General features: G+C 45.8%; 1 protein-coding gene across 5 annotated transcripts in view; it reads left to right on the top strand.

Moving 5' to 3' along the window:
• VDR (vitamin D receptor) overlaps positions 1 to 21,185 on the top strand; it is a 459,251-nt gene that overhangs the window by 92,985 nt on the left and 345,081 nt on the right. The window contains exon 1 of one of the 5 annotated variants that reach the window (XM_030198162.1): positions 12,075 to 12,428. The exons of 2 other annotated variants lie outside the window; for them this stretch is intronic. The gene's annotated coding sequence lies outside the window, so the exon portion shown is untranslated. Of the gene's footprint in view, positions 1 to 12,074; positions 12,429 to 12,584; positions 12,761 to 21,185 lie in introns of those variants that run through there. 2 more of the 5 variants (XM_030198161.1, XM_030198164.1) reach the window with 2 other exon arrangements.

The raw sequence follows: 21,185 nt of genomic DNA, 5'->3' as shown, positions 1-21,185 counted from the left end.
TTTTTTACTTCTATTAATACTCTGGGATGAATACCATCCGGTCCTGGTGATTTACTACTCTTCAGTTTGTAGAACTGACCCATTACATCCTCCAAGTTTATAGAGAATTTGTTTAGTTTCTCTGACTCACATGCTTCAAATACCCTTTCCGGCACCGGTGTCCCACCCAAATCCTCCTCAGTGAAGACCGAAGCAAAGAATTCATTTTAATTTCTCCGCTACGGCTTTGTCTTCCCTGATCGCCCCTTTAACACCATTTTCGTCCCACAGCCCAACTGATTCTTTAGCCGGCTTCCTGCTTTTAATGTATCTACTACTACTACTTATTATTTCTATAGTGCTACAAGGCATACGCAGTGCTGTACACCATACACAAAAGACAGTCCCTGCTCAAAGAGCTTACAATCTAGATAAGACAGGTAAACAGACAGAACAATTAAGGGTAAGGGAATACAGACAGAACAATTAAGGGTAAGGGAATAAAGAGGTGAGGATAAAGGACAGGGCAAGTGAGTTAGGAGTCAAAAGCAGTGGTAAAGAGGTGGGTTTTGAGTTTGGACTTGAAAACGGCTAAAGACAGGGCTAGACGTACAGGCTCAGGAAGTCTATTCCAGGCGTGAGGTGCAGCGAGATAAAAGGAACGGAGTCTTGAATTAGCAGTAGAGGAGAAAGGGACAGATAGGAGAGATTTATCTACAGAACGGAGTACTCAAGGGGGGACGTAAGGAGAGACAAGAATGGAGAGGTACTGGGGAGCGGCAGAGTGAATGCACTTATAGGTTAATAGGAGAAGTTTGAATTGAATACGGAAACGGATAGGGAGCGTCTAACGCTAACTTTTTTTCAAAGTCCTTTTTTGCCCTCCTTATCTCTGCTTTACATTTGGCTTGGCATTCCTTATGTTTTATCTTGTAATTTTCAGTTGGTTCTCTTCTCCACTTTCTGAAGGATTGTTTTTTGGCTCTAATGGCTTCCTTTACCTTTCTGTTGATTACCTAGTTCACCTTCTACATCATCAGGGATAGATTGAGCTGATCTTGGTTTTAATCCCAATTGAATGTAATGGAAGTAAAACCTGGACTAGTTTATCCTATCCATGATAACAGGAGCTATGTGGTAATCCTGCCAGTGATCTCATCAGTCCCTTCCTTCCCCTTGCACAGTCTTACCAACCAGCTGATATTTGGCTGACTTGGCCATTTTCCAAAAACCTGACTAATGAAAAGGCTGTTTTTCTTCTGACTGCCACTAAATTCAGGGGCAGCTCTCCACTGCAATTGCCCTCCCAATCTCCTTTTCCTGCCTGCTGGAGATCTGCAACAGAAGTAAAAGATGTGCAGGACCTGCCATCTGCTCAAGCTCACTGAAGTGATGTAAGTCCAGCCTCTTAGTATGCAGGCTTCCCATATTTGTAGCGGCAGGACTGGCACTTGAGTATGCCTGGCAATAGGCAGATCATACTTGTCTTTTACTTCTGTAGCACCTCTTGCAGTTGCAGGTTTAGACTCAGAGTAATGGAAAGGGAGATGGTATACTTGGAGGTATGGAGTGGAGAGACTGGAGGGGACCTGCTAGACATGACAGGGCAGTGGAAGGGGAAATAGGGATAGATGGGGAGATGCTAGATGTAAGACTCTGGGTTCGAGAGGGAGAGGGTGGGGATATGGACCTAGTGAGGAGGAAAGAGGGGATGCCGGACCCAAGGAAGAGAAGAGAGGAAGTTACTGAGGGATTGAGGAAGGAGAGAAAGATGGTGGGGAGGGGGGGAAGGCTGGGGTGAGAGAAAAAGATGGAAGACCGTAGGTAGATGCAATAAAAAGAGGAAGATTGAGGGTATGAAACAGGCATGAAATCTGTATGGAATAAACAGTGCTTTTTTTGTAGGAAAAAAGTAATGGTACTCATTATGGGTGGGGTTACAATCCTATAGCTATGCCCCTATGGTGGTCACATCCACAGTTGCCACACCCCTTATACCAGCCATGGTGCATATAATCAGGCATCATTGAAAATATTATACCAGTGCAGGAGAAAAAAATAACTTGTGATTCTTTTTCATTATAAATAATTTCTGTATGCTGTTACAGCTCCAGTATACCCAGTACAAAATAAGACAGCACAAGTAAATTCTCAAATCAGACATATTTCAAACACTAAAATGAAAATAAAATGAGTTTTTCTACCTTTCTTGTCTGGTGACTTTGTTTTTCTGATCATGTTGGTCCCAGTCTCTGCTTCTACTGCTCTCTATCTGTTCTCTTAACTCCGTTTCCAGGGCTTCTTGTCCATTTATTTCTTTATTTTCCTCCTTCATTTCTTGCCCTACATCCATAAGTAAAAGCTGGGTCCTCCATGGAATTGACTGGAAGTATAACGTGGATTCAGGTTCTGTTTTCTCCATCCATGTGCAGTTTTTCTCCTCTTTTCCATATCCCTCATCTCCATCCATGTGCATCTTCTTCTTTTTTCTTTCCTCCCCTCCATCCATGTCCAGCATTTCTCCTCTCTTCCCCTCCATCCATGTCCAGAATTTCTCTCTTCCCTCCCCTGTATCCATATCCAGCAATAATTCTCTCCCCTCCCCTCTATCCAAGTCCAGCATTTCTCCTCTCCCGTCCACTCCTTCATCCATCCATATCCATCATGTCTCCTGTCTCCCCTGCCCTCCCCTCCATGTCCAGCGATTCTCCTCTGCCCCCTCTCCTCCATGTCCAGCGATTCTCCTTCTCCCTGTCCTCCCCTGCCATCCATGTCCAGCAATTCTTTTCTCCCCTGCTATCCATGTCCAGTGATTCTCCCTACCCCCGCCCATCCTCTTTTTCCCTCTGCCTGCCTGCTTGAGAGTCCAGGCCCCGAGCATCAGCCAGTACTCTGGCACAAGCGCTGACGAGCCTTCATGCCAATGCCACGCACTCAGGAAGGCCCTGTGTGTTCCGCCCTCTCTGATACGTCACGTATGCATCATAGGGGCAGTACCAACAGGGCCTCTACGAGTGGTGCTGGCCAGGTCTTGTACTGATTGATCGGGACCCGGACTCTCAAGCAGGCAGCAAAGAAACAGGAGCAGTGAGAGGGGGGACTCGAGAGGTTAAAAAAGAGTGCTGGTATGCTATACCGGCACAAGAAAAGCACTGGGAATAAAGGGAAAGGGAAATGGGACTTGATATACCGCCTTTCTGAGGTTTTTCCAACTACATTCAAAGTGGTTTACATATATTCAGGTACTTATTTTGTACCAGGGGCAATGGAGGGTTAAGTAACTTGCCCAGAGTCACAAGGAGCTGCAGTGGGAATCGAACTCAGTTCCCCAGGATCAAAGTCCACTGCACTAACCACTAGGTTACTCCTCCACTCCTGAAAGTTTAAAAAAAAAAATCTATGTTAGGGATGGAGAGGAAGTGAAGATGAGGAGAGAGCGACGTATCCAATTGACAGGGAACCCTTGGAACCAAATGTAAGAAAAGACGAAAGAAAGCAGAAACCAGAGCTTGAAACCAACACAATTAGAAAAATAGAATGGTTAAACAAAAAAGGAGAAAATGATTTTCCGTTTAGTGAATGGAATATGTCAGTTTTTGGAATGTATATCTGCCAAGGTAGGAATTTTGGGAAGGGATCCAAAGCCACAGCTTTAAGCAGGCTAGGGGTTCAGTTGCCCTGATTGCTCCCCCCTCTAATGCTGGCTTTGACATCTTCCTGTCTGTATAATTGGTATAAAAGGATGTAAAAAGAATTGAAGCGGTGCAAAGAAAAGGTATGAGAATGGTATGGGATTTGAGTTACAGGACGTATGAGGAGAGACTTGCTGACCTGAACATGTATACTCTGGAGGAAAGGAGAAACAGGGGTGATATGATACAGACGTTCAAATATTTGAAAGGTATTAATCTGCAAACGAACCTTTTCCGGAGATGCGAAGGCGGTAGAACGATAGGACATGAAATGAGATTGAAGGGGGGCAGACTCAAGAAAAATGTCAGGAAGTATTTTTTCACGGAGAGAGTAGTGGATGCTTGGAATGCCCTCCCGCGGGAGGTGGTGGAAACGAAAACAGTAACGGAATTCAAACATGCGTAGGATAAACATAAAGGAATCCTGTTCAGAAGGAATGGATCCTAATGAGCTTAGCCGAGATTGGGTGGCAGAGCTGGTGGTGGGAGGCGGGGATGGTGCTGGGCAGACTTATACGGTCTGTGCCAGAGCCGGTGGTGGGAGGCGGGACTGGTGGTTGGGAGGCGGGGATAGTGCTGGACAGACTTATATGGTCTGTGCCCTGAAAAGGACAGGTACAAATCAAGGTAAGGTATACACAAAAAGTAGCACATATGAGTTTATCTTGTTGGGCAGACTGGATGGACCGTGCAGGTCTTTTTCTGCCGTCATCTACTATGTTACTATGTTATAGGGGGAAATACATCCTTTTCTCTTTCTCTGGTGTTGTACTGAATGAGTATCTGGCTTGCTGGGGTTTCAGTTTAATCTTTGTCTACATATTTCTATTTTCAATGTGTATCACTTCTCCTGTACCTGGTGAAGGTCTGTGTGACTGAGGACAGGTATTCTGTTAGCATGGATTTTCTATAGAGCATTCTGTATTAATCTGGCTTGTTCTGTTTTCCCAAAAGCTGTAGTGATGTTCTGTGACCCAGTGTAGTATTTAGGGTGCTGGTATGGTAGATTGCTCTAGATCCTGAGCGTAATTTTATAGGGTTTTGTATATCACATTATGCCTGGTACTGAGAAGGTATGTATTGATTAGGGCTGTACTGAATATTATGAAGGACCCGCGCTCTGGATTGTTCAGGAACGCCTCCCTCCCCCACAGACATCCAGGGATTTTTCCAGGAAATCCCGCAGACGCTCATGCACTGTTCCACTCTCCTAGGCTCCTCTCAACCCCAACTCAGAATACTGACTCAGCAACTCAGTCAAGGCCATATCTAATATAATAATTCGCACCTCCAACATTCTGAAGCTGACTCCGTGGCAGTGAAGCCGTGTAGTGTTCGTAGGGTTCGTAATCGCTCGCCCGATCACTGCCCCGCCCTCGAGGGAACTCTGTGTAGTTGCCAGGGAAAGAAACGCGACGTCAGAAGGAGAAGGGACCAACCACAGGCAATCGCTCTCAGTTTCTGCAAACAGGAAATGAGGGTGGGACCAGAGGAACAGCTGAAACCACAGCCTGTCTGAAGCGGTGTCTGTACTTGCTGCACTTCAGTGTTGGCGGCCGAGCAGGAGGTAAAACTTTTTAAACAGCACACGTCCTCCTTGCACTCACAGGCCACAGACACAGAGGGAGGGAGGCGCTGGGCGGCGGAAATCGGAGGAGGGGGGCGCGGATGGAGGGGGGTCTTGAGATGAGAGAGGGGGTCCTGAGACGAGAGAGGGGGAGGGGAGCCCTGAGACGAGAGAGGGTGGAGGTCCTGAGACAAGAGAGAGTGGGGGGGTCCTAAGACGAGAGGGGGGGAGTGGGCCCTGGAACCTTGCTAGCGCCCGTTTCCTTTCTGTTCGAAACGGGCCTCTTTTACTAGTATATTTATATCAGTTTATACAAAGCAATTTCCTAAAGGTTCAACAAAGGTTCAAAATCCCAGCAGTTCATGTAAAGCATTTCAAAGGGTTCAAAAATCTCCAATAGTTCATGTAAAGCAGTTTCCACAGGGTTCAAAATCACCACCCACTAGGCCAGCACTATCTTCCAGCCACCTTTCCCCATTGGACCCTCCAGGAAAAACAGCTTCTCTTCTCCCCTTTGGAGAAAAACACCTTCTTCCTTTTTTCACCAAGCTCCCAACTGCTGCTTTATCTCACCTTTTAGTTTAGCTAGAGATGAGGTATCCATCGGCTCCTTCTGTTTTCTTTCCTCTCCCTTTTCTGCCCCTTGCCAGTCCATGGGTTCCTCCCCACACCCCTCTCCCAGGTGCCCCTCCTTTCCTTGATTGGGCGGATTCAGGACCTCCTCCCCTAGACTAGTTCTCTGTGTCAGGGTTTTCCAATTCTCCGCCCTTATCCTTCTCTCAACCTCCTCCGGGGGCTGATGGGAATGGAAGTCCCTGCTGCGATGGTATGCCTCCCTCCGGGACTGCTGGGAAACGTAGTCCTGCATGCTAGGTTGCGCTCCTCTTGGGGACTGGTGGGAGTTGTAGTCTTTCTCCTTTCTCCACTTCTCTGGGGAATAGGATCTGCTCCTTTCTCTAGCCCTGTCTTCCCTCCTACCCCCCTCATATTCCTTACAATATTCATATTCGATTTAGCCCTCAATACATTATTTGTATTCGTCCAAATAGTGATTTAAGTTTGAATACAAATAATTCAGGGCTTTAATGTGCTAAATCCTACTGAAATAAACATTTGATCTCTGATTTCACATTTATTATTTGGTCTGTTAAAGCTCAATGCCCATTATTCATATTGAGTATTCAGCTGAATAATATTTTTCATTATTTGTATTCGGCTGAATAGTAAAATATGCTATTCGGTACAAGTTTGAATTATTGATGCTACTGAGATTACACTAGCACATAAGCACTGCCACGCTGGGAAAAGACCAAAGGTCCATCAAGCCCAGCACTCTGTCTCCGACAGCGGCCAATCCAGGCCCCAAGAACCTGGCAAAAAACCCAAAATTTAATAACGATCAATGGACTTTTCCTTCAGAAATCTATCCAGACCCCCTTTAAACTCAGCAAGGCCAGCTGCCGTCACTACCTTCTCCGGAAATGAGTTCCAGAGTCTAACTACGTGCTGAGTAAAGAAAAACTTTCTCCGATTTGTTTTAAACCTACCACATTCTAATTTCATCTTGTGTCCCCTGGTTCTATTATTGTTAGAAAGCATAACAAACGCTTCACATCTGTCCGCTCTATCCCGCTCATTATTTTGTAAACCTCTATCATATCACCTCTCAGCCGCCTTCTCTCCAGGGTAAAGAGTCCTAGCTGTCTTAACCTCTAATCATAGGGTAGTCGTCCCATCTCTTTTATATTTTTTGTTGCCCTTCTCTGCACCTTCTCCAATTCCTTTATATCTTTTCCTTCAGAAATCTGTCCAGAACCCCTTTAAACTCAGCAAGGCCAGCTGCCGTCACTACCTTCTCCGGAAATGAGTTCCAGAGTCTAACTACGCGCTGAGTAAAGAAAAACTTTCTCCGATTTGTTTTAAACCTACCACATTCTAATTTCATCTTGTGTCCCCTGGTTCTATTATTGTTAGAAAGCATAAACAAACGCTTCACATCTGTCCGCTCTATCCCGCTCATTATTTTGTAAACCTCTATCATATCACCTCTCAGCCGCCTTCTCTCCAGGGTAAAGAGTCCTAGCTGTCTTAACCTCTAATCATAGGGTAGTCGTCCCATCCCTTTTATATTTTTTGTTGCCCTTCTCTGCACCTTCTCCAATTCCTTTATATCTTTTTTGAGATGAGGCGACCAGAACTGAACACAATACTCCAGGTGCGGTCGCACCATGGAGCGATATAACGGCATTATAACATCCTCATGCTTGGTTTCCATCCCTTTTCTAATAATACTCAACATTGTTCGCCTTCTTAGCCGCCGCAGCACATTGAGCTGAAGATTTCAACGTCCTATCCACGACGACTCCCAGATCCCTTTCTTGGTCCGTAACTCCTAACACGGAACCTTGCATAACATAGCTGTAATTCGGGTTCCTCCTTCCCACATGCATCACTTTGCACTTGTCAACGTTGAACTTCATCTGCCATTTGGATGCCCAATCCCTCAGTCTTCTTGTAATTTTTCACACTCCTCCCGTGACGAATCGACTCTGGATAATTTTGTGTCATCTGCGAATTTAATTACCTCACTAGCTACTCCCATCTCGAGGTCATTTATAAATATGTTAAAAAGCAGCGGTCCTAGCACAGACCCCTGAGGGACCCCACTAACCACCCTTCTCCGTCGAGAATAATGGCCATTTAACCCTACTCTCTGCTTCCTATCCTTTAACCAGCTCTTAATCCATAATAATACACTGCCTCCGATCCCATGACTCTCCAGTTTCCTTTGGAGTCTTTCATGCGGCACTTTGTCAAACGCCTTCTGAAAATCTAGATATACAATATCCACCGGCTCCCCTTTGTCCACATGTTTGTTCACCCCCTCGAAAAAATGCAGTAGATTTGTGAGGCAAGACTTCCCTTCACTAAAACCGTGCTGACTTTGTCTCAGTAGTCCATGCTTTTGTATGTGCTCTGTAATTTTATTCTTAATAATAGCCTCCACCATTTTTCCCGGCACCGACGTCACTCACCGGTCTATAATTTCCTGGATCGCCTCTGGAACCCTTTTTAAAAATCGGCGTTACATTGGCCACCCTCCAATCTTCCAGTACCACACCTGTTTTTAGGGATAAATTGCATATTGCTAACAGTAGCTCCACAAGTTCATTTTTCAGCTCTATTAATACTCTGGGATGAATACCATCCGGTCCTGGTGATTTACTACTTTTCAGTTTGCAGAACTGCCCCATTACATCCTCCAAGGAGTCAAGGTTCTCATTTACATACAGTGCTACCCCTCCTCCAATCCTATCCACCCTATCGCTACGATATAATTTGTAGCCCTGTATGACTGTGTCCCATTGGTTATCTTCCTTCCACCAGGTCTCAATGCCTATAATATCCAGTTTTTCATTGTGTGCAATGTACTCCAGCTCTCCCATCTTAAGCCTCAGGCTCCTGGCATTTGCGTATAGACATTTCAATGTATGCGTGTTGTTCTGTATTTTATTACGTTTAATACATGGCATTATTAATATGTTGTCTTCTGTCTGGTCATTATTAATTTTATTTAAGGCTATCTGATCCTCTATGATTTCTTTGTTATCCTTACTCACAAGTAACCCTATTTTCCCTATCTGGGTGATATCCTCAGAAGATACCTTCTCCCAAACCATGCGCTTTTGAGCGACTGTCGGCCTTCCCCCCATTTCTAGTTTAAAAGCTGCTCTATTTCCTTTCTAAAAGTTGACGCCAGCAGCCTGGTCCCACCCTGGTTAAGGTGAAGCCCATCAGATTGGAATAGGCTCTCCCTTCCCCAGAATGCTGACCAGTTCCTGATAAATCCAAAACCCTCCTCCCATCCACGCCTGGGCCCTGCGCGTGGAACAGGTAGTATTTCAGAAAATGCTACCCTAGAGGATCTGGATTTGAGCTTCCTTCCTAAAAGCCTAAATTTAGCTTCCAGAACCTCTCTCCCACATTTTCCTACGTCGTTAGTACACGGCCGGCTCCTCCCCAGCACTATCTAAGATCTTGTCTAGGTGCCGTGTAAGGTCCGCCACCTTCGCACCAGGCAGGCAAGTCACCAGGCGATCCTCACGTCCACCAGCCACCCAGCTATCTACATGCCTAATGATTGAGTCGCCAACTACAATAGCAGTCCTAACTTTTCCCCTGTGGGCTGTAATCGGAGACATATTCTCGGTGCGAGAGGATAGTATATCCTCTGGTGGGCAGGTCCCAGGTACAGGAGTACCCAGCTGGAGGTGGGACCTCTTTACCACATCCCTGTAGGTCTCATCTATGTACTGTTCTATCTCCCTCATTTCTACCAAGTCTTGAACTCTAGCCTCGAGAGAACGGACCTTCTTTCTGAGAGCTAGGAGTTCTTTGCACCGGGCACACACATATGACTTCACACCAAGCGGGAGATAATCATACATCTGACACTCAGTGCAAAAGACTGGGTAGCACCCCTCTTGCTGCTGGACTACTGACTCCATCTCATTAATATATTACTATCTAAATATGTTAAAACAAGCTACAAAATTAAGGATGTTGAATAGACAAGTGTCTGTAGGATTTAAATACGATGTATTTTGTTTTGTGATTACTGTTTTGGATATGCTGAATGTATTGAGATTAAGACTAAGTGGTAACAGTACTTGCCTATTACCCTAAGTAGAACCCTGACTATAAATGAAGAGCGAGCTTCCCCGGGGGGGGGGGGGGGGTGGAGTGGACAGAGCAAACCAGACCCCTGCTGGAATCCTATCTGTGGGGGTGGACAGAGCAAACTAGACCCCTGCTGGAATCCTATCTTTTAAGGTAGGCTTCTCATCACCCTCTCAGGAACTAAACCCAGGCAGCCCAGCTCCCCCCAAACACAGGAATCACTCCAGCAGAAGGAAAAGGCAAAGTACCAGCACAGCAATTGAACACAGTTTTAACAGAAATTACTAGCCCAAAAATGTATACTAGCAAGTATAGAATAGGTAAAGAAGCTTTAAGGAGATTCAGACAGGACAGACCCAAAAGTGAAAGAACAGTGTTTTTTTGTTTTTTTAAAGCTAGATTTAGTTAAGATATAGAGTCAGACAGTTTTAAGAGAAAGAAACTTTTTTTTTTAAACACAAACATCTTTAGCCCCTGTCAGAATTGATTTTGTATAGTAAGCTCTCAGGGCCAGCCCAAGAGTAGCTAATGCCATAGACAAACTTTCAATCATGCAGTCAGCCCCCTTCCTCGAGCAGCTCAAGGCCTTACCCACTATAGCATCTCCCCTTCCTAGGCCCTGCCTATTAGTCCAGCATCTCCCCTTACCTTCCCTCACCCCCATAGTTTAGAATCTCCCTTTCCAGTGCCAGTTATCCAGGATCCTTTTTCCTCCGCTCCCCCCCCTCATTTTCCCATTCCATGTCTAGCATGTCCTGCCCTTTTGCCCTGCTACCACAGCTGTACTTGTTTGCCAGCCCAAGTTGCAAGTAGGAGCAGCGCCGTTAAACACAGGCCCAAAAGTGCGGGACATGGCAGCGTATGAATGTGGGCCTGTTTTTAAAATGCCACACACCAGTGCTGCTTTTACTTGAGACTTGGGCTGGCAATCAGTTTAGGGTAGCGGCAGCAGGGCAGGATGGGAAATACTGGACAAAGGATAGAGGGGTGAGGAAGGGAAGAGGAGACGCTGCTCACTTGCTGCCCTCCCTCAAATGTTTCCACCCTAGGCGGATGCTGAGTACACCTAGTGGCAGGGCTGGCCCTGTAAGTTCTATGGGGAAATGTCCTAGCTCTGCTGTGCTCCCATTGTTGGGGAAGAGACCGGGCAGGGGGTTCTGTGGAGGCGGGGGGGGAAGGGGAGTAGAGAACAGGCAGCGGCAGGTATTTCTCTTTCAAAAAGTTGGCAACCCTTGACTCCTCTGGCAAGTGAGAGCCTGCAATTCAGACTGCAACCTTCAATGATGGGGGGGCAGTGGCCACAGACAGGTGAAAAAAATGGCAAAATGGTGAGAACTCGCCTCCTAATGGATGAGAGAATGAGGGAGGAAGGCAATGATTAGGTTACATGGGATGCCAGTAACCCCAGCACCTGTCCTGTCCCTGGGTGCCAATGAACCCTGGTTATTTGTTAGCTGTTGTCAACTTACTGTACCTGAATGTAGCTTGCACTGATTTACCTGTAAAAACACATCAACTATATATAGGTAAACAAACTTCACAAAAACACGTATTGGTACTGCAATAAGTCTCCCACACTTCTTAGTTTCCTACTAATCTAAAAACATTTTCCCAATTTTAAGAGACTTTAACCACACTCCACAACCCTAGTCTTGCCAACCCACGTGGCAATCTTATGGAATGCCTCACTTTATCGTCATATTTTATTTTACTTATCCTACAAAGAACTGGAAGCGAATCACTATAAAAACCAAAATGAATATTTACTAAATGATTGATAACATAAGACAATAACAAAATACAAATAAATCCAAAATTAAGAACACAATTTAGGAGTCAGAGGCCTCTTTTCAGTAGTATTTTTATTTTTCGCCTGCCATGGTGCTATCGCCACCGCCAGTTGACATCTTCTAAGTGACCACGGATTTTTCTATGCCCTTCTACCCCCGAAACATCCGTTTCTTAATTTTTTTTTTCAAAAGTTTGATGCAAAGCCAAAACGCTGTAGAATCTCCAGAACTTTCTATTCTAGAGTCTAGTATAAACCTACTTACACCTACTGTTTTACGATAAGCTTGCTGATAACACGGTTTTACAGCTAGGAAAACAAGTTGTGAAGTCATCAGCAGTGCGACGACGAGTTGTTCCAGGCTGATAGTGTGCAGGGCTTTCAGGGGGGTGGGTTTCTGAAAAGCAGCATGTCAGGAAGTGAGTCACACTGTCTGAAAGTGTTCGCAAAAGTCAGTAAAGGGAAGCAGAAGGAAGAACGAAAGAGAGAGAAAGTGACAGTCCCAGAGAGTCACGGCCAAAAGACACAAAGAGAGAGGGGAGCAAAGAGAAAAACACACACACAAGCTGAGAGGGTCGAAGAGAGAAATCAGAGGCAGAGACTTAAGATAACGCAGGCAGCCGGAGCCAAAGACGGGGATGGAGAGACACAGGGATGAGAATATTGTGTCATGAAGTTGGAAAGAGGTTCACGTCGTGATTAGTGCTTTCTCTCACGCGGGGTAAGCGCTGTGTCTTTCGTTTGTACATTAGCTGTGAATTGAAGCGTGTGCATGAAGCGAGTGTGTGTATATGTTTTGGGGGTGGTGGGGGCGTGGCGTAAATCAGACAAGTGAAGGGCTGAGATTCAATTAGGAGAAACCCCGGACTACCGTGTGTTTAGGGTTGGGCTTGAGGGAACTGGAATCAGACATTCCAGACTTCAGGGTTAGTCAGAGGTTCTTGTGAAACTGTTTACTCTCATCAACGAAGCCGTGTCGCTGCGCTGGGGAGCAGAAGGGACCTGCTAAGTGTCACACTGGAGAAGGTAATGATGCAAAGGAAGTAGTACAAGGTTGGTGGCGGGGATGAAGAAGTAATCGGGCTTTACGAAGTTTCAGCAGATTGAATGACTGTCATCGTTTTCATTTAGTACAGGTAGAGGCAGTTAAAAGATTGTCAGACTGTGGTAATGCATTTAATATAATTACGACTCAGTGTTTTCCTCTGACTTTTCTGGGGCGGGCAGAATGTATTTATTAAACTTTAGTTTATGGGTGAATGCAGATCCTGGAGAAAACTTGATACTTTGTGGGCCAGCCAGCGCTGTGCGTTTCATTGGGGCTCGTAAGAGCTTTAGTTCTTACATGGGCTTTGGTGACCAGTAGTTCCCATTTTCAGACGTTTGGTTCAATAAAAGCTATAAAAACTAAAGAGTGAAAAAAGTGGTTTTTTAACTGTGAGTGTTTATTAATTTTCATTGTGTTTTTTTTTTTTTGCTATTCACCTGTTGCTCTTCATTGATTTTTCTTTGTTGGTTAAAAGACTGGAATTGAGATGTCCAGGTCAGAATGAGTTCAATTCTTGTGGTATTTTACAAGTGGGTCCTTTAAAAGCACACCTGCAGGAGTGTATGTGTATCTGCTGGGATGTGCAGTGGGAGCAACCGATTTATAAATGTACGTGTTGAAAAAAACGAACGTGAAGCCAGTAGCTTCCAGTAGGAGGTGTTGGCACATAGGCGACGATTTCACAATTTACACATGTAAATGCTGGCACTTCCACTGTGTAGCTGCTGCATTTTACAAACCTAAACGTAAGTACCATTTATTAAGTAGTGGGGCTGTAGTTTTAACCTGCCTTTATTATGGTGGTGGACAAAAAAATACATGGGATTAAATAGAATAAAATGGATTACCATTATTTTTGCACTAACTCGTGCTATTTTAGCACTGATACCATATAATGCAATGAGATCTAGTTACTAATAACTGGGGTTAACAGTACGGTAACATGTCTTAGCGGTAGCCGATGTTGATAACGCCCCCTCCCCCTTAATTCCTTATGAGAAGCCTTGGCTGAAACAAACACATTTTTTTACACCTATATATGCTGTTGAGCAGGTGTAAAAGCTGACGTGGCACTTTTTCCCCAATCGTGTGTATTCCCGTTGTGAAATGTGGATGCCCTATGTAGATTTTTATCCTGCCCAAGCCTCACCCAAACCGCACACTTTTGAAGTCGCTACATATTGGGGCTTTACATGTGTAAATAGTGGCTTTAGGAAATTGGGTTCTACACATGTGTGTGATGTACATGATATTTCCACACAAAGATCATGAGTGGGGCTTTCAAAATGTGTGTCTACATATATATAAAATGACTTGCCACCTTTTTGAAGAAATTCACCCACGGCACTGTACAGCAAGAATAATGTGGACATAGGCAATAGACAATTACAGCAGAAAAAAAATTAAATAACAATACACGTGGCATAGTATGCAACTTACAATGTCAGCACAACACACATTAAAACATTATAGGTATCACAGCCTGCAAATCAAGTAAGGGGGAATCTTATCAACATGGGCTACTATTAAGACAGGTTATTTTACTGTTTACCCCAGTTATTAGTAACTAGGTAAATAAGTGTTAACAGTAGCCCACACTGAAAATTCCCTCGTAAAAGAACATATTCCTGTGATTAGATTTGAAGACTTGAGCTCAAAGGATGAATCACTGGACTGTTGTTTCACTAGGGCTTTCAGACTTGCCATAGTCTAACTTAGTGGTTCTCAACCAGTGTGTTAGACATGATGGGGCCATGGGCAGACACCAGGGAGGGGGCCCCCAGAGACATTGGAGCCTAGGGCAATTGCCCTGTTTGCCCATCTCTATCGCTAGTCCTGGTGTCAGGACACACTGGTTTGTCCCCAAAAGTTTGGCATGAAAAGTGAACCTGTACTTTTCTTAACAATCATCTGTGTACAAGCTGGGAAGTCCAGAGATCCAGAAAGTCAGGCATGGGTGAACCTGTTCAGAGAGGCAGTTAATAAATCCCAATAAATAAAAATAAATAAATAAACTTGAAAGCTCCATAACTGGACCCTATTTCTGCTGGAAATGCTGCAGATCTGCTGTCCATATCTTCTGTTCTCTACATTGTTTCCAAGTAGCATATTTGCAGAGTTCTGTGTTACTTCACAATATCTGGCAGTAGAAGGATTTTGTGTTGTAGTTACTAAGGTGACATCAGAATTTGAAAATATAGTTGTTTTGTATGATAAGCTGTATAGATTCTAAAATGGATAAAAGTTTTATGATGTTGACTGTAAATTCATTGTGAATTTTCCTACTATTCAATCTCATATGGGAAAACTGTATACAACACATCAGTGCAAGATTTCTCACTGATACAGTCAGTAGAGATTGAAATTTCTAAGAAAAATAATTAACAAGTTTCCTTTTAGCAACAGTCATAGGAGCCAACTTTTAAAAATTATTGGGGGTGCTAAGCCCAATGAAAATAACCCCTCCCTGGACACATACAAGGAATTTTCTCAATATTGGGGGTGCTCAAGCACCCACAGCACCCACAGAGTCGGCTCCAATGGCAACAGTTTATAAAACAAAGTAAATTCTGTTTAAGGATATTTTATATTTCCTTTGCATCATCTTTAACAATTAAATATTTAGGAGAATTTTTCCCCCTTAGCTGTGAATTTTAGTGTTCAGCGTGTCACACACGTGAACATTGCTTTTCAGGTGTGTCACAAAAGAAGAAAGGTTGAGAACCACTGCTCTAACTCTTAGCTGAAAGGAACGTATTAATTTAGGACCTCTTTTACTAAGCAGCGCTAGCGATTCCCGGCACGGCAAATGAGAGGAAGCCCATTCAGTTCCTATGGGCTTTCTCTCATTTGCCACACGGAATCGCTAATATGGCTTAGTAAAAGAAGCACTTCATAGGCGTAGACTGGGGGGGGGGGCGAGGGGGGGCAATGCCCCCCAAACGACGCGAGGCGCCGCCGCGCCATTAGTTAAAAAAAAAAAAACACATGCAGGCACGCGCTCCTCTCCATCCGCTTGGCTTCCCTGCCCTCTCTATCTGCGTCCCGCCTTCCTCTGACGTCATTTCCTTTTGGGCGGGACGCAGACAGAGAGGGCAGGGAAGCCAAGCGGACGGAGAGGAGCGTGTCCGTCTACCCCTCTCTCTTCCTCCCTCCCTCCGGCGCAGGCAGCAGTCTTTTCCAGCGTTCCTGGCAGCGGTAGCGTTGTACACGCTGCCTTTGGCTCTGCCCCGAAGCCTTCTCTTCAAGTTCCTGTTCCCGCATAGGTGGGAACAGGAACTTGAAGAGAAGGCTTCCGGGGCAGACCGAAGGCAGCGTGTACATCGCTACCGCTGCCAGGAATGCTGGAAAAGACTACTGCCTGCGCCGGAGGGAGGAAGAGAGGGGGTAAACGGAGTCACCATCTTGGACCTCGCGGGGGGGGGGAGCAGAGGGAAGATGGATGGGACGGAGGGATGGTGAGCAGAGGGAAGGAGCAAGAGATGGTTGGGACTGGGAGGGGTGGGGAGCAGAGGGAAGGAGCAAGAGATGGTTGGGACTGGGAGGGGTGGGGAGCAGAGGGAAGGAGCAAGAGATGGATGGGACTGCGAGAGGTGGGGAGCAGAGGGATGGACCAGGAGATGGATGGGATGGGAGAGGTCAGGCACAGCAGAGGGAAGGAGCAGAAGATGGATGGGATGGAGGGATGGTGAGCAGAGGGAAGGAACAGAAGATGGATGGGACTGGGAGGGGGGGGAGCAGAGGGAAGGAGCAAGAGATGGTTGGGACTGGGAGGGGTGGGGAGCAGAGGGAGGAGCAAGAGATGGATGGGACTGCGAGGGGTGGGGAGCAGAGGGATGGACCAGGAGATGGATGGGATTGGGAGAGGTCAGGCACAGCAGAGGGAAGGAGCAGAAGATGGATGGGACGGAGGGATGGTGAGCAGAGAGAAGGAACAGAAGATGGATGGGACTGGGAGGGGTGGGGAGCAGAGGGAAGGAGCAAGAGATGGATGGGACTGGGAGGGTGGGGAGCAGAGGGAAGCCTACTGGAAAGAAGACACTGCATAAAACAGAAGACACTGGGATCAAAGCGAATAGAAAAACTAAATGATCAGACAACAAAGGTAAATAAAAGTATTTTATTCATAATTTATTAATTGAAATGTGTCAGCTTTTTGAAATGTGCATCTGTGATATTTTGCCTGTAAATTTCATTTCCTTCCTCCATATTAGCATATTCATTTGCATATGTATATATGCAAATGATATGCTAATATGCCCCGCCCATTCTTTGCCCCACCAAATGAAACAGTCAAACTACGCCTATGAAGCACTTAAAGTTTCCATTACGTAGCTTACGTACTATTCCAGAGCCTGTGGGATAATTGTGTCTATCAGTCAGCAGGTGGAGATGAAGAATGGAAACTGAGCAGAGACATATCTCTTTTGGCATCCAGTCCAGCTCCTCAGTATTTTCTATCTCCAGCAGGTGGATGGATACACTTTTCAGCCTCTGGTTCTGAGTGATTTGCTCTTGGTCCAGTTGGTCAACTGGTTCCCAGTTGAGCTTTGCAGGTGGCTTGTCTGGAGCTCTTCAGATCCCTGTCTGGTGCCCTGCTAATTTACTTCTTCCCTCCCTTCACCTCTCCCCTGTTTCCTGTGTAGCTCTCCTTTTCTAGCGCAACAACCTTAAAAAAGAAAAAGAAAGAAAGGAGAAGGAAAGAGGTTTTTTGAAGAATGTGGGACAGAGTATCAGTCCTGAGCCTTACTCATCTGTGATAAGACTTGTACATAAGTAGTGCCATACTGGGAAAGACCAAAGGTCCATCTAGCCCAGCATCCTGTCACCGACAGTGGCCAATCCAGGTCAAGGGCACCTGGCACGCTCCCCAAACGTAAAAACATTCCAGACAAGTTATACCTAAAAATGCGGAATTTTTCCAAGTCCATTTAATAGCGGTCTATGGACTTGTCCTTTAGGAATCTATCTAACCCCTTTTTAAACTCCGTCAAGCTAACCGCCCGTACCACGTTCTCCGGCAACGAATTCCAGAGTCTAATTACACGTTGGGTGAAGAAAAATTTTCTCCGATTCGTTTTAAATTTACCACACTGTAGCTTCAACTCATGCCCTCTAGTCCTAGTATTTTTGGATAGCGTGAACAGTCGCTTCACATCCACCCGATCCATTCCACTCATTATTTTATACACTTCTATCATATCTCCCCTCAGCTGTCTCTTCTCCAAGCTGAAAAGCCCTAGCCTTCTCAGCCTCTCTTCATAGGAAAGTCGTCCCATCCCCACTATCATTTTCGTCGCCCTTCGCTGTACCTTTTCCAATTCTACTATATCTTTTTTGAGATACGGAGACCAGTACTGAACACAATACTCCAGGTGCGGTCGCACCATGGAGCGATACAACGGCATTATAACATCCGCACACCTGGACTCCATACCCTTCCTAATAACACCCAACATTCTATTCGCTTTCCTAGCCGCAGCAGCACACTGAGCAGAAGGTTTCAGCGTATCATCGACGACGACACCCAGATCCCTTTCTTGATCCGTAACTCCTAACGCGGAACCTTGCAAGACGTAGCTATAATTCGGGTTCCTCTTACCCACATGCATCACTTTGCACTTGTCAACATTGAACTTCATCTGCCACTTGCACGCCCATTCTCCCAGTCTCGCAAGGTCCTCCTGTAATCGTTCACATTCCTCCTGCGACTTGACGACCCTGAATAATTTTGTGTCATCGGCGAATTTAATTACCTCACTAGTTATTCCCATCTCTAGGTCATTTGTAAATACATTAAAAAGCAACGGACCCAGCACAGACCCCTGCGGGACCCCACTAACTACCCTCCTCCACTGAGAATACTGGCCACGCAATCCTACTCTCTGCTTCCTATCTTTCAACCAGTTCTTAATCCATAATAATACCCTACCTCCGATTCCATGGCTCTGCAATTTCTTCAGGAGTCTTTCGTGCGGCACTTTGTCAAACGCCTTCTGAAAATCCAGATATACAATATCAACCGGCTCCCCATTGTCCACATGTTTGCTTACCCCCTCAAAAAAATGCATTAGATTGGTGAGGCAAGACTTCCCTTCACTAAATCCGTGCTGACTTTGTCTCATCAGTCCATGTTTTTGTATATGCTCTGCAATTTTATTCTTAATAATAGCCTCCACCATCTTGCCCGGCACCGACGTCAGACTCACCGGTCTATAATTTCCTGGATCTCCTCTGGAACCCTTCTTAAAAATCGTAGTAACATTGGCTACCCTCCAGTCTTCCGGTACTGCACTCGATTTTAGGGACAGATTGCATATTTCTAACAGTAGCTCCGCAAGTTCATTTTTTAGTTCTATTAATACTCTGGGATGAATACCATCAGGTCCCGGTGATTTACTACTCTTCAGCTTGCTGAACTGACCCATTACATCCTCCAAGGTTACAGAGAATTTGTTTAGTTTCTCCGACTCCCCCGCTTCAAATATTCTTTCCGGCACCGGTGTCCCCCCCAAATCCTCCTCGGTGAAGACCGAAGCAAAGAATTCATTTAATTTCTCCGCTAAGGCTTTGTCCTCCTTGATCGCCCCTTTAACACCATTTTCGTCCAGCGGCCCAACCGACTCTTTGGCCGGTTTCCTGCATTTAATGTATCTAAAAAAATTTTTACTATGTATTTTTGCTTCCAACGCTAATTTCTTCTCAAAGTCCTTTTTTGCCCTCCTTATCTCCGCTTTGCATTTGGCTTGGCATTCCTTATGATCTATCCTGTTACTTTCAGTTGGTTCTCTTCTCCACTTTCTGAAGGATTGTTTTTTGGCTCTAATGATTTCCTTTATCTTACTGTTTAGCCACGCCGGCTGACGTTTAGTCTTTTTTCCCTTTTTTCTAATACGTGGAATATATTTGTCCTGAACCTCCAGGATGGTGTTTTTAAACAGCATCCACGCCTGATGCAAGTTTTTTACTCTGCGAGCTGCTCCTTTCAGTCTTTTTTTCACCATTTTTCTCATTTTGTCGTAATCACCTTTGTGAGCTTGGGGAGAGCAGCTGGCAGTGGTAAGTCCAACTAAAGTTAGACTCAGAACCACTTGGAGGATCCCCTTTTTCACATTTTGGAGTTGGGGATCTCCCTGCATATGGTTCCTTCATTTCTTCCAAAAGTGGCATCAGCATTTCCTTGTCATCAAGCAGATACTTAGTAACATAGTAGATGACGGCAGAAAAAGACCTGCACGGTCCATCCAGTCTGCTGAGGTGGAAGGAGGTGTTTCAGAGAGCTCTGCAGACTTCCAGTGGGAGGAGAGTGAGGCCTAACTCCCTCACCAAGGATGTGGGGCCTCTGGGGAGCGTTCCCCAGGACAGGCCCAGGCCATGGGGCCCTCTTGGGCTCAGGGACCGAGGGTCAGGAAAAGCGGTCTCCTCCCTTGCAGTGCCGCAGGGAGGAGGGAAAGGCGCCCTGTGGATAGAAGAGGGCCAGACTCCAAGGGAGGAAGCGGACTGGTACCCCCCTCACGGCCGGCACGACGTTCCAGCAGGTGAGGGGGGGAGAGAGCTGGCGGAGACCCTAGAGAAGAGCTGGTCTGAGAAGGAAAGAGTGGTAATGGAGATCTGTCAAGAGGCCCTGCCGGAGGTGGAGGAGGAAGGCAGTGAGGATAGTGACGATCTAGAGGAGGAAGAGCTTGTGGACTACTGCCAGGATCCAGAGGACCCGGCCAGTGGCATAATTAAAATGGTGAAGAGAATTAAAAGTACGGAGAAGGAGGTGGTGGACCTGGGGAAGCGAGGTCAAAATGGCAAAAGCCCTGAGCAGGCTGGCCCCAGCAGAGCATCGCAAGACCTATATGAAAGAGGAAACCAGGCTGCTTAGGCTTCTCCAGAGAAAAGAACAGCTGCTGAGGGCCCTGAGGAAAGGCCCTGGAAATCCTCTGAGAGAACTCTATATCAACAGAGACAGGATGGCCTCGGGGGGACAGGCCCCGTCAGCCTCGGTACAGTGGAAGCAACAAACAGAGCAGGAAGGAATCAGCCCAGTCTTTGGACCCCAGAACATTGAAGCATCAGGGGAGCTGCCAGGAACTAGCACCCAAAATACATTAAAATTCATGCAATACCTTGCTAGTCAGTCGGGGCCTCTGCAGGCAGCTTCTGGAGTAAGCAGGACTGAAGGTGGGGCTGTGGAAGCCTCATTGAGAGCACCTGAGTGTGGGAGAACAGAACAGGAAAAAAACTTTAACACTAAGACTTTTCACATTGTTGAAACTGAGGCTGCAATTTCAGGAGAGAAACCTTTTTTCCACAGAAGTGGTGGTGGAAGTTGAAACAGAGAACTTACCTGGAGAAGAGGAGGTTGTCCTGTTCCCATTGCCTGTAGTAAAAGCAGACGGCAAGGAAAAAATGCCTGGGAGGCCTCACCCACAAAGCTCTGAG

The sequence above is a fragment of the Microcaecilia unicolor genome, chromosome 3 (assembly GCF_901765095.1).
Source record: "Microcaecilia unicolor chromosome 3, aMicUni1.1, whole genome shotgun sequence".
In the NCBI taxonomy this organism is placed as follows: Eukaryota; Metazoa; Chordata; class Amphibia; order Gymnophiona; family Siphonopidae; genus Microcaecilia; species Microcaecilia unicolor.
Note: the sequence above shows the minus strand (reverse complement) of the source record. Positions and strands in the feature narration are given on the sequence as shown.